This window comes from Equus przewalskii, chromosome 2 (genome assembly GCF_037783145.1).
Source record: "Equus przewalskii isolate Varuska chromosome 2, EquPr2, whole genome shotgun sequence".
In the NCBI taxonomy this organism is placed as follows: domain Eukaryota; kingdom Metazoa; phylum Chordata; class Mammalia; order Perissodactyla; family Equidae; genus Equus; species Equus przewalskii.
The window spans coordinates 78,362,159-78,374,705 of record NC_091832.1 but is presented as its reverse complement, the minus strand read 5'-3'; the positions used below and the strand labels follow the sequence as shown (position 1 = coordinate 78,374,705).

The 12,547-nt window shown below is 35.5% G+C and overlaps 1 long non-coding RNA gene across 6 annotated transcripts in view; it reads right to left on the bottom strand.

The window, feature by feature from the left end:
* LOC103562609 (uncharacterized) overlaps positions 1 to 12,547 on the bottom strand; it is a 128,591-nt gene that overhangs the window by 108,017 nt on the left and 8,027 nt on the right. For 4 of the 6 annotated variants that reach the window (XR_011537739.1, XR_011537741.1, XR_011537738.1 and 1 more), the window contains 2 exons: positions 11,762 to 12,037; positions 10,797 to 11,011 (listed from right to left, as the gene is read on the bottom strand). This is a non-coding gene — a long non-coding RNA (uncharacterized lncRNA). Of the gene's footprint in view, positions 1 to 6,784; positions 10,604 to 10,796; positions 11,012 to 11,761; positions 12,038 to 12,547 lie in introns of those variants that run through there. The other 2 variants (XR_011537743.1, XR_011537742.1) reach the window with 2 other exon arrangements.

Here is a 12,547-nt window from a genome sequence, read left to right as displayed (position 1 = left end):
TGTCATTGAGGAAGTCTGTGCTATATTTTACCCAGACAACAGAATGTGAACTTTTTCTCTTTTTGAGAAGTGGCTCCCAGGAAGCCGTTTTCTAGTATATCCCCTATTTAGAGTTCCAAAGTTCATAAAAAATATCTTTCCCAGCATTATTTGATTTTATCTTTGAGGGAATCTTTTGAAACAGATTTTGTCATGGTCTCCACTTTATTTATGGAAAAACAGAGGCTCAAATGGTGACTAGTTCATGGAAACTGCAGAATTAAGGTTTCTGCTAAGTGTATTGTCCTCTGCACCACATTTACTGAGTTCCAATTGTGTACTCATGGTGCGTCAGCAGCCCTAGGGATCAGAGATAAAAAAGACGTGCTACCTGACCCTCCCACAATCCAGGCCTCTCCATCCCATAGTTAAGGATACAGTAGTCTCCCCTTATCTTCCAGGGTTGTTCCAAGACCCTCAGTAGGTGCCTGAAACCATGGATAGTTCCAAACCCTACCTATATGTACTATGTTTTTTCCTATACGTACATATCTACGATGAAGTTTAATTTATAAATTAGGCACAGTAAGATGGACAATGACTAACAATATAATAGAACAGTTATACTGCAGTAAAAGTTATGTGAATGTGGTCTCTCTCTCAAAACATCTTATTGTACTGTACTCTCTCTTCTTCTTGCAATGATATGAGATGATACAATGCCCACAGTGATGAGATGAAGGGAGGTGAACGAAGCAAGCATTGTAACTTAGCATTATTTTCCAACCAGGATTGACTGGGGGTAAGTGAAATTGTGGAAAGTGAAACCGTGGATAAGGGGCAACTAATGTATTATTCACACTGGGCTGGGGCAAGCACAGAGGCAGGACACTGTGCAAGAAGAAATAACACCAGCTCCTTCAGTGATCCTCAGGCCAGACCACCAGAGAATGCTTGCTCTTTCACTATCTTCTAGTGCGCAGATCTCTGCGGTGCTGGTGTAGTGGCCCCATCCTTTCCATGTGGCCATCCTATTTTCATGCTTTAGTTCTATGCCCGATGATGTATGCATGCAGATCCCATGGGACAGCCTTTCTCCACCAGTATTCCTGGCGGATTTCAGCCCTATTCTGCCATGAATAGTATAACTAATATCATTCAAGATGCCTAAGAAAGAAGAGAATTCATTACGCACAATGGATAACTTAGGGCCTTATCGCTGAATTCTCTCCCAACTCCAGTTGAGAAGAGGAACAAGTGTAGATTCTCTGTTCTTCAGGTGAGGTGGCGTCAAGACAAGCTTGGGCTTATCTTTTTCTTTTCTTTTTATTTGTACATGTTAGGACAGGAAAAAAAAAATGAATACACATTTTTAAAAAGCTAGATGTGGTTTTGAAATGGCAAGATTCATATGAAGGAAATGAATATGTCTGGAGAGTTTTACAAATCTATTTTATTTCCTTTTTAGCTATCCTGTGTGACACATCCTATTTTATAAGTGTTCCAAAAGCATTGCACAGAACTATATTCTGTTCCAAAAACATTGAAAACTCCCCTCAGGCAGGAACTTGTTCTATTTCTTTATGCCCTCTGATGGCATATGCAGAACCACATTCTGGCCTTTTGCACGGCACGGGTTGTTCACAGACTTGCCTGATTTGGTTTTATTCCAAAAATTAGTCTAAATAATTAATTAGATATTTATAATGGCAACATTATTATACCTGATAATTGTGCTCCAATTTTCCCATGAGGAGTGTTGCTAATGCTAGAAGAAACAGTTTTGTGATAAATGTGCAAGTTGTTTAAAAACAGCTCTGGCTTAAAAACAATGGCAATCTTTGACCCAACAATTATATTTCTGGGAATGTATCCTTAGTAATTACTCATGAATGTTTTAAAGAAATATTTAGAGCAGTTAATAATAAAGAGAGTGTGATCCTATTTTGTCAAAAAACAAAATATGTTTTAATTTTTTGGTATTATTTGAAGTTTTTACTGTGGGCGCATGCATGAATAAAATAACAAAGATGTATCTGCCAAAATATTGCACAGCTTTGCTCTAAATGGTGAATGTTACACGAGGTTTTAATTTTTATCTTAAGCTTCTCTATAGTGATCATTTTTTCTTCAATAAGTTTGTTACATTGTCGTTAAATAATAAATAAATAAATGTTATATTAAAAGTTTGAGGTTATATTGAAATTCTGAGAAGGCCAAATTATATTATCACGGTTACAGAAATAAGAGATGGACGGGGTCGAGTCACCGTTCCTAAATTCCTTGCCAGCAGGATTCAGTATCCCTGACCCGGGGCCGGTCAGCATCTGCTGGAATTTCTTCCAGTGAAAAACTTCACAAGCTTGCTCTGTGCTCATGGGCTACGATTTTGATTATGATTTACTGTGTGAGAGAATTTTCATCCAGTAGAAACCACTGCATCTGGGGAGGATCTCGGAAACTGATTATCCCAATACAATTTATAGAATTGAAGTTGAAATGCTTTCATATAAGCCAAAAGATAGTAAAATAATCAAAAGCAATTTTAGTAACCCACTTTTGGCTTTTCCACCAAGTTCAATCACAGATTTTCACTCATTGGCATATAAAATTTGCTTGATCTTTAAAAGAGTTGATGTAACTACTTAAAAGTTGAATAGAAGAGGGTTCAAAAAGTGACTTTAATAGAAATGACCAATTTACCACAACTCTGATTGTAAAATCCACTGTTGGACCATGACTGCTACTTAAAGTGCAGAGGAAAACATTGGTAGCTTCAAAGAAAACGACATGAAAGAAATAACCCATTAGTCTAGCTGCCTGGTAATGCATTGAGGGAAATCACAAATTAAACAAGAACTGTTAAGAAAACTATTGGAAACAATTGTAACCAGGAAAAAAAAAAAAGGTTACTTCAAAGAGAGTTGCAGAAATACACTTTAAGAAATCAATGGTTTGGTGAAGTTGAATATTTTATTGGAGAAGGTGCTAATTAAACAGACATAAAAACAGACACAAAAGATTAAACAAGAACTATTAAGAAAACTATTGGAAACAATTGTAACCAGGAAAAAAAAAAAGGTTACTTCAAAGAGAGTTGCAGAAATACACTATAAGAAATCAATGGTTTGGTGAAGTTGAATATTTTATTGGAGAAGGTGCTAATTAAACAGACAGAAAAACAAATGTATGCATATATAAATATACATATATGTTATACAAAATGGAGTTACGTATATTATATAGAAAATTTTATATATTTACATATATTGAATTATGTAACGTATACATAATATATTGTTTTATACATAGTGTGTGTAGGGAAAGAGATCCAGAGACAGAGAGGAAAAGAGACAGAGAAGGAGAGACAGATAGACAAACAGAGACACAGATTGAAAGAGTGAGAGAGAGAGAAAAAACAGAGAGAACCATAAGTCCAAAAAGAGTTTTATAGCCAGTGGCTTGTAAAAGTAATAATATTGATTAGTCTGTGGTGAACACAGTATCACTAATTTGTTTATATTGTTCAAAGATCAGCAAATATGGCAACATATATATATATATATATATATGTCTATGCAGATGCATGAAGAAACATATCAACATAAGTGGAAATGTAAGAATAAATCAAACTTTCTTATAGACAAATTCACTTGCCAAGATTTCCCTGGTTTGGTTTGGCTAATTAGAATTTTAGGAATTTTTAAAACAGGAACTTTTTAAAAGCAATATGCCTAAAAGAAATATATAAGAAAATTATTTATTGTTAAATAATAGAAAAACCAGCATATTCTGAAATACAAAGTTCAGACCCCAGATTCGACACCATCATAATATTTTTACATTTTTAACAAAGCCGCTGTAAATGTTATTCCCCATTTTTCACTCTGAATGTTTATTTTTGTATAAGAAATATGTTTTGATAATCAACATTCATTTCTAAATAAAAACTAGTCTTTTAATAATTTTTAACATGTTGTTACCCTTGTTTATGTGAAGCTGATTAATTTCTTTAAAATTATACTCTGCAATCAGACTTCTTGGAATGACACTGACATTTTCAATGAAAAGACAGAGTAAATTCAGTGGAAAGGAAAAGATAAAAAATAGGTTTTATTTCCATTGCCTGTGTACAGCACAAAATGAAGGGCTAATTTTATAACACCATCAATACGTCAAATGGCACAATGGATAATGTGTTTATGACAAGACAGTCCTGAAAGCCTTCGCCAAAACTTCATGCAAAAAGTAAAACTGTCCAATTGTTGAAAACTATGATGTAGTGGGCTGAACTGTAGTCCCCCAAAGATAGGTCTGCCTGCAACCTCAGAAGGTGACCTTATTTGGAATGAGGGTCTTTGCAGATATAATTAAGGTATGAATCTCATGATGAGATCATCCTGGAGTAGGGTGGGTGCTAAATCCAATGACAAATGTCTTTATAAGAGATTTAAAAGGAGAAGACATGGAGACACAGAAAGGACAGCCTTGTGAAGATGCAGCAAGAGACTGAAGTGAAGCAGCAACAAGGTAAGGAAGGCCAAGGATTGCTGGCAACAAGAAATGAGCAGAGAGGCACAGAATGGATTCTCTCTCACAACCTCCACAAGGAACCGACCCTGCTAACATCTTTTTTTTTTTGAGAAAGATTAGCCCTGAGCTAACTACTACCAGTCCTCCTCTTTTTGCTGAGGAAGACTGGCCCTGAGCTAACATCGTGCACATCTTCCTTTACTTTATATGCGGGATGCCTACCACAGCATGGTGTGCCAAGCGGTGCCATGTCCGCACCCGGGATCCGGGCAGGCAAACCCGGGGCTGCCGAGAAGCGGAACATGCAAACTTAACCACTGCGCCACCAGGCCAGCCCTCTGCCAACATCTTGATTTCAGACTCTTGGCCTCCAGAACTGTGAGAGAAGAAATTTCTGCTGTTATAAGCTACCAAGTTTGTGATAATTTGTTACGGCAGCCTTAAGAAACTAATACGTTCGGTGATTCTCAGTAGCATAGACGGTCCGTAGATTTACGATTCTACAGTCCCCATCTTTAGGTTCTGTGGAATAGGAGTGAAGTTGAGTAATCATTATATAAGAAGAGGTCAACTGGCATTTAGCTTGTCCTCTTTAAATATCTAAAACAAGAGGATGTTCTAAAGGAGATTTCCAATTATCTTAAGGATAATGCTCATTTGATTAAATTTGGTTGACTAAGATGAATGTTGGGAATCTGAGTGAGTCAGTTTTGCTCTCTGGACAGCCTAAGCCTTTGGATAATTGTGCTATCTCCCCTTTTGTGTTATGATGAGCAAACGGTGCCTTTCCGTGTGGTGAAATTCATGTCCTATAATCTAAAACAAGAGTTGGAGCATTCTGAGAAGTGTTTTATCACAGCAAACATATGCTCAGTGCCAAGCACTCCCTCAAACCTTCCACAATAATCATAGACACTCATATAGATTCCTTAATATTTTCACTATGAATTCCTGAGTGTAGGAGAAAGAAACGTGATAAAAACCTGAAATTAGGGAAAACACTGGAAAAGCTGAGCCATGGCCTTCCCTGAAAATAACAGAAAACCTTCCTTCTTTCCCTACAGCAGTGAAGACATAAGTAGAAGATGAATTTCAATGCTTTGTATGACTATTCAATTTACTAGGAAATTTAGATAATCCTTAAGAGAATCCAACTGTAAGAAGGTTAATGACTTAGAAAGGTTCATTCTACTTAGTTATGAAATAAAACCAAGGGTAAAGTAAGCAAGTTCTAAAAGCAAACTTTATACTGAAAGATGGAAAAGGAAAATTTAGACTAAATTAAGAATCTCATTTTTTAAATTTTTTTATTGAGTTTATAATAATTTACACCAATGTGAGATTTCAGTTGTACATTATTTCTTGACTGTAACCACATAAGTGGTCCCCTTCACCCCCTGTACCCACCCGCCAAACCCCCATCCCCTGGTAACCACTAGACTGTTTTCTTTGTCCATGTATTTGTTTATATTCCACATATGAGCGTAATCATCTGGTGTTTGTCTTTCTCAGTCTGGCTTATCTTGCTTAGCATAATTCCCTCTAGGTCCTTCCATGTTGTTGGAAATGGGATGAGTTGTCTCTTATTATGGCTGAGTAATATTCCATTGTATGTATATACCACATCTTCTTTATCCAATCATCAGTCGATGGGCACTTGGATTGTTTCTATGTCTTAGCTATTGTGAATAGTGCTGCAAGGAACATAGGGGTGCATATGTTACTTTGGATTGTTCATTTCAAATTGTTTGGGTAGATACCCAGTAGTTGGATAGCTGGGTTGTATGGTAGTTCTATTTTTAGTTTTTGAGTAACCTCTATACTGGTTTCCATAGTGGCTGCACCAGTTTGCATTCGCACCAACAGTGTATGAGGGTTCCCTTTTTTCCACACCCTCTCCAACATTTGTTATTTTTAGTCTTAGTGATTATAGCCATTTTAACAGGTGTAAGGTGGTATCTTAGGGTAGTTTTGATTTGCATTTCCCTGATGATTAGTGACGTTGAACATCTTTTCATGTGTTTATTGGTCATCTGTATATCTTCTTTGGAAAAATGTCTGTTCATCTCCTCTGTCCATTTTTTGATCAGATTGTGTATTTTTTTATTGTTCAGTTGTGCGAGTTCCTTAAACATGATGGAGATTAACCCCTTGTCAGATATCTGATTTGCAAGTATTTTCTGCCACTTGGTGGGTTTGTTTTGGTATCTTTGTTTTGATTCTAGTTTCTTTTGCCTTGCAGAGGCTCTTTAGTCTGATGAACTCCCACTTGTTTATTTTTTCTTTTGTTTCCCTTGTCTGAGAAGATATGATGCTTGAAAAGATCCTTTTTAGTTTGATGTCAAATAGTGTACTAATGATATTATCTTCCAGGAGTTTTATAGTTTCAGGACGTATCTTCAAGTCTTTAAGAATCTTATTTTAATTAATGAGTACTAATTCAAGTTAACAGTTGCCCCTTGTTCTTTTTCTGATTTACTGCATTGTTATAGAAAAGGCAAATGTGAATTTAAAACATGCTTCTCCTTGGATTACTTAATGTTCATAATAATCATTGTTATTTGACCTGCTCTTTCTCCTCTGAAAGAGAAGCATCAGAGAAGATGTACAAAGTATTATCCCGTATTGTTGGAAGACTATCTGCTGGAAGAAAAATTACCTAGCCCTCAAAAGGTTGAATTGTAGAGCCAGTTTGACTCCATCAAACATAACTGTCCCCAAATCATGCTTCTAGACTGTCATGGAAACTTGAGATCCCATACTCTAATATTTACCTAATAGAGTCACATTTATTTTCTTATAAAAATCCCTTTAACAAGGAGAATTATAGCTGTTACATATTTTCCTACTTTTAAAGGACTCTGCACAGTCTTTTATGCTACTTGAGTTCATTAAAATGAGACCAATGAGTTACTAATCAGCATGTTAACTGTCAAAAAGTTGATAAGCAAAATTTTCTTCTTATGCCAAACATGGTTTATAACTGTAAGTGAACAAGTAAAGTTTTACACAAAAAATTCATATTGTCAAAATTATGTCAATACTCTTGAAAATATTGAAACAAATACTTCATATAATAAGATCATTCTTGGCCTCTTTTAGTGAACATGATTAAAATGAAATAGCTTTTCAGCATGAAGAGTAAATATAAATTAAACTCATTATATGAACACAGGTATAAGAATATTTTCTAGCCTAAACAAAGGACAATATTTATCCAGTACTTCGCTTTACTTATTCTCAAAGAGTTAGCATTAATAATCCTCTCCTACCATTCCACCCCCATCTTCCTTCTCTGCTATATTTTTCTCCATAGCACAAATCATCATCTGACATACTCCATATTTTATTTTTTAATTTTTTTGAGGTTTTTTTTGGTGAGGAAGTTTTGCCCTGAGCTAACACTTCTTCCAATCCTCTTCTTTTTGCTTGAGGAAGATTGGCCCTGAACTAACATCTGTGCCAATCTTTCTCTATTTTGTATGTGGGTAACCACCACAGCATGGCTTGATGAGTGGTGTAGGTCTGAGCCTGGGATCCAAACCCATGAACCTGGGCCACCAAAGCAGAGTGCACCAAACTTAACCACTATGCCACCGGGCTGGCCCCTGTTAATCTTGCTAATTGTCCATCATAGTAGAAGTACCATGACAACAATGGTTTGTTTTATTATACTGTTGAGTCTCCAGTTCCTAGAACAGAGCCTGGTGTGTGGTTGTTACTCAATAAAAATATTTTAATGAATGAATAATCGGAGGGAGTGTTTTTTCAGCTTTCTTTAATGTCAGTAAACAGAAAAAAAAGAGAGGGGGCTGTAAATATAGTAAGAAGAAACAAAGCATGCATATTTTAATTTTAAATAAGTCCTCATCCTATTTGACTAGTCCTCCACCTGTGTTCTTCTTTTCTTCTTCTTCCTCTTTTTGTTTTTTGGTGAGAAAGATTGTTCCTGAGCTAACATCTTTGCCAATCTTCCTCTATTTTGTATGTGGGATGCTGTCATAGCATGGCTTGATGAATGATGTGTAGGTCCGCACCTGGGATCCAAACCCATGAACCCTGGGCCACCAAACTTAACCACTACACCACCAGGCCAGGCCCCGTGTTCTTCTTTCATTGTCCTACTATGGTCACCATAAGTTTTAACTAACTTGAAAAGAGCTATAATCAGCCCAGCATGGAGTATTAGTCTCTCTCACAGTTTCTCATTAAATTCCATTGTGATCTATAGTTTCTTACAATTTTAATCAAGAAGAATTCAGTTTAGTGGTTGATAATTTTGATGTTTCAGGTGAATATTCTAAATTTATAAGATGATCCTTCAAATGAATTAGAAAAAAACTCTAATACTTCAACCAAGGGCAAAGACATAAACGGATATTTCACAAAATAAGGGGTAGTGGTAATATTAATAATCCAGTAAGTATATAAGATATTTAAAATCACCTATGAAAGTAATATAATTAGAGATTCATTTTTCATGAAAAATGTCTAACATAAATCTCTAATAAAAAATAATAGCAACTATGTAGAACATTTGCACAATGTTGATAAGATTATAAATAGATTAAAACTTATGAAATGATCTGGAAAGCGACATTAGTAACCATAAATTAACTCATTCTCTAGAAACCAAATTCCTGGAAATGTATAAAGGAAAATATAAGGCATGTGAACAAACCCGTTTGTTTACAAAGTTCTTCATCCATTTTTAATTTATCTTTTGCAAATAACTTCAGCTTGTTTATAACTTGTCTCTTTACTCTCTCTCCAGTGCCTTTGATGAAAGGAAGTTCTTAACTTGAAATTAGTCAAACTTTAGCAATCAATTCCTTTGTTTATATTTATTCTTAACATATTACATTTTTACTATTTTCTCTGCTCACTCTTCTGTCTTGGCTCTCAGATCATCTGATTGGAAATACTATTTTGCTAATATTTTTTCTAACAAAAATGTAGTACATTTTTAGAAATTCTTTTACTAAGGATACGTTAGTTGTAAAATCCTAATATCACCTCTCCTCACCCCATCTACCAATTCTTGAAAGTCAATTTTGCTGAATATACAATTTGAAATTGAGAATTATTTTTTTCTCAGCACTTGCTAGCACTTTGAAGATAACAGTCTATTTTCTTTTACCTTCAAGTGTTTCTGTTAAGAAGTTAGCAAATTTAGCCATCAATTTAATTGTTGTTCCATTGTAGATGATCTTCGTTTTTTTCTAGTCACTTGAAAGATCTCCTTATATTTGGTTTGATTATTTTATCAAATGCATTTATGAGTGAACTTTTTTAAAATTTATTTATCCTTCTTGGGAATTGTTGGGCTAACAAGAAGATGGATGACTGAATTAAATTCTGGAAAACCTTAGCTGATGTGCCTTTTAATATTGCCTTTCCACTGAATCCCTACTCTCTCTTGATAATATCCTTCATACATCTTAACCAGTCCCTCATATTTTCATCCAACTCTTTGTCTAAACACTGGTTATTTCTTTAGACCTATTTTCCAGTTCACTAGTATTCTCTTCACTTTAATCTAATCTGCTATTTAACTCTTCCATGAGATTTTATTTTTCATTACGATATTTTTAATTTTTGGAAGTTCTTTTTGGTTCCAGTTTTAACTGGTCAAGTTTTATATTCTAGTTCCTTTCTTATATTATGAATACATTTTATTTTAAAAAATATATTAAACACACTTATATTCTGTCTTGAATAATTTCTACTCTTTCAGTCATTGTAGATGTGACTTTTAATTTATTGAGTTCTTCTTTCCTTTCTATCATTTACGGTGGCATTTTTCCTCATGTATTTGGTAACTTCCTTATTACAGGCTCATTTTTCCTGGGACCTTAGCTGTCAAAATTACTTGAAGGTTGTCTTTAAAGTAGATTTCCCTGGTGAGGATTTGTGTTTGCTTCTTCCAGGCTCCTGTGGCATTCCCAGTACATGGCCACTTTAAAATAAAGGTTCTGCCTGAAGATTTTTAAGCCACTGAATTTTGATGAATTTCCAATCCAAATCTGTGGCAGTACAGGCTTGGGGTCAGGAACACTCAGAAGAGACTTGCTCCATTCTGAGTCAATACCTAAAAAGAGAAAGCATCTCGTGTGAAAACACCCTGCTCCAAGATTTCTAATAAGTGTGTGTGTTACCATTTCCTATTCTACTTGGTTTTGTCTTCTATCTCCCTTGCACATGTTACCCAATTTCCCAAGCTCCTGCCCGCCAGTTATAGGCAGATAACCTCGGAGCAATTGCCAGCTACCATGCTTACTTACCCATGATGCCCTTCTTTCTTGTTTCTAGTCTCAGCTGATTATCCTGTCTGGACATCCAACCTGGCTAAGCCTTAAAATTGTGTTTAAATTTTCATCCAGCATTGTCAGGTGTTCTGTACAGGAAAGGGTTTCTCTGCGCGTCTGCCATGGTGTGGGAAAAGGAGGGCCCCTTTTATCACTTCACTACTTTTATAATCAGACCAAAATAGAATACTCTAAAAAGTAAGAAGAAAGAGATTTGGTAAGACACTACTTCCCTTAGGTAATATCGTCAACTGTTTAAACAAAGTATTTTATAAATATAAGAGCAGCAGCCATAACTGTCATTTTCATAAAATGAGATTTCAACAAGTCTGCCTCTGCAAAATTTGCCATTTTTTTTATGTCAAAACAGAGTTCTCTTTACTTTGAAACTTGAATCAGTTTCTTTTTTTAAACCGTGGCGCAGGATACGCCTTTTGGCCCCATCTGGTGAGACTATCATTTAAGAGTCTCCTTGGCTGCCTTTTGCAATTTTGAGATCTATGTGCCTTGTGCTTCACTTTTCCAAGAAGGAGAAGCATCCACAAAACACTCTTAGGAGCAAGCTCAAAGAAAACATCTTGGCTTCAGTAGTAAAGTGAAAACCAAGAGCAAAATTGATGCCCATTCATTAGATGTTTCTGGCACAGACTCATTAGCTCATTAGTACGACACATCACCAGTTGGTGAGCATCCTCCGTTAGAATAATGAAAATTCCCAGACCTTACTCCCACTGGGCTGCTTAGTGAAAGGCATATCATTTTTATCATACCATATTTTGCAGCTTTAAATTATAAAAGTATCACACAGGAAGCAGAAAACGTTTTATCTGTTACAATATTTAAAAGGAGTGAGGGCACACTAACTAAAGTATATTTTTCACTTCTTTTACCATTATTTGAAAATTTACAAACATGTCTTTCCACACAGATGGCTCTCTTACCTATAGGTCAGTAGGTCATGCTGTCTTGGAATGGTTCTCCTAAAATTGAAGGCCTCATAGAAGTTCACATATTTATACTCACATATAAAAATTCTTCTCATTTTGATTAAATGCTTTCCTCTAAAAGAGATATTCTATTAAGGCTGCCACTTTTTAAAACTCTATTTCAACTCAGCTGTGCAAGACCCCCTTGAAACAGTAGAGTGTCATCCTGCTGAGAAAGATGCCTGGGAGCTTCAACTACAGGGGCTCTGGGGTTGTTTATAAGTCCAGTTCCTGGAAATAGAAAGTGTTAAAGAATTTTCACCTCTCTGTAAAAGGCATTCATTTAATCAATGGTTATTTTTTAAGATGACTTGCCATGAAAAGAAGCACGAAGTCAATCTTACTGACACTTAAAGAATTGGGAGAAGGTTACATGAGTAACTTAATACTTTGTTCTTTAAGTAGCTTTATTGAATATACTTCCAACTCTTTGCCCACCTGCCTCATTAAGCTTATTTCCTTCTTCCCTTCCTTCCTTCCTTCCTTCTTCCCTTTATTCCTTCTCTCCCTCTGTCTCTATATTTCTTCATCTCTCTCTCTTTCTATAAATGCATGGTTAAATGGAAACACACTACCTTTATTTAGTTAACCATTCTCTAGGAAATAAAGTTATCGCAACTCATGTTCTCCACTGCTCACCTGGTAGCTTAAACTAATGTCAAGTAAAGAAATTAAGAGAATACATAAACAGTTTAAAGTACAGGTGTTGAAAACCCAAGCTTATTACATAATGGTATCAGG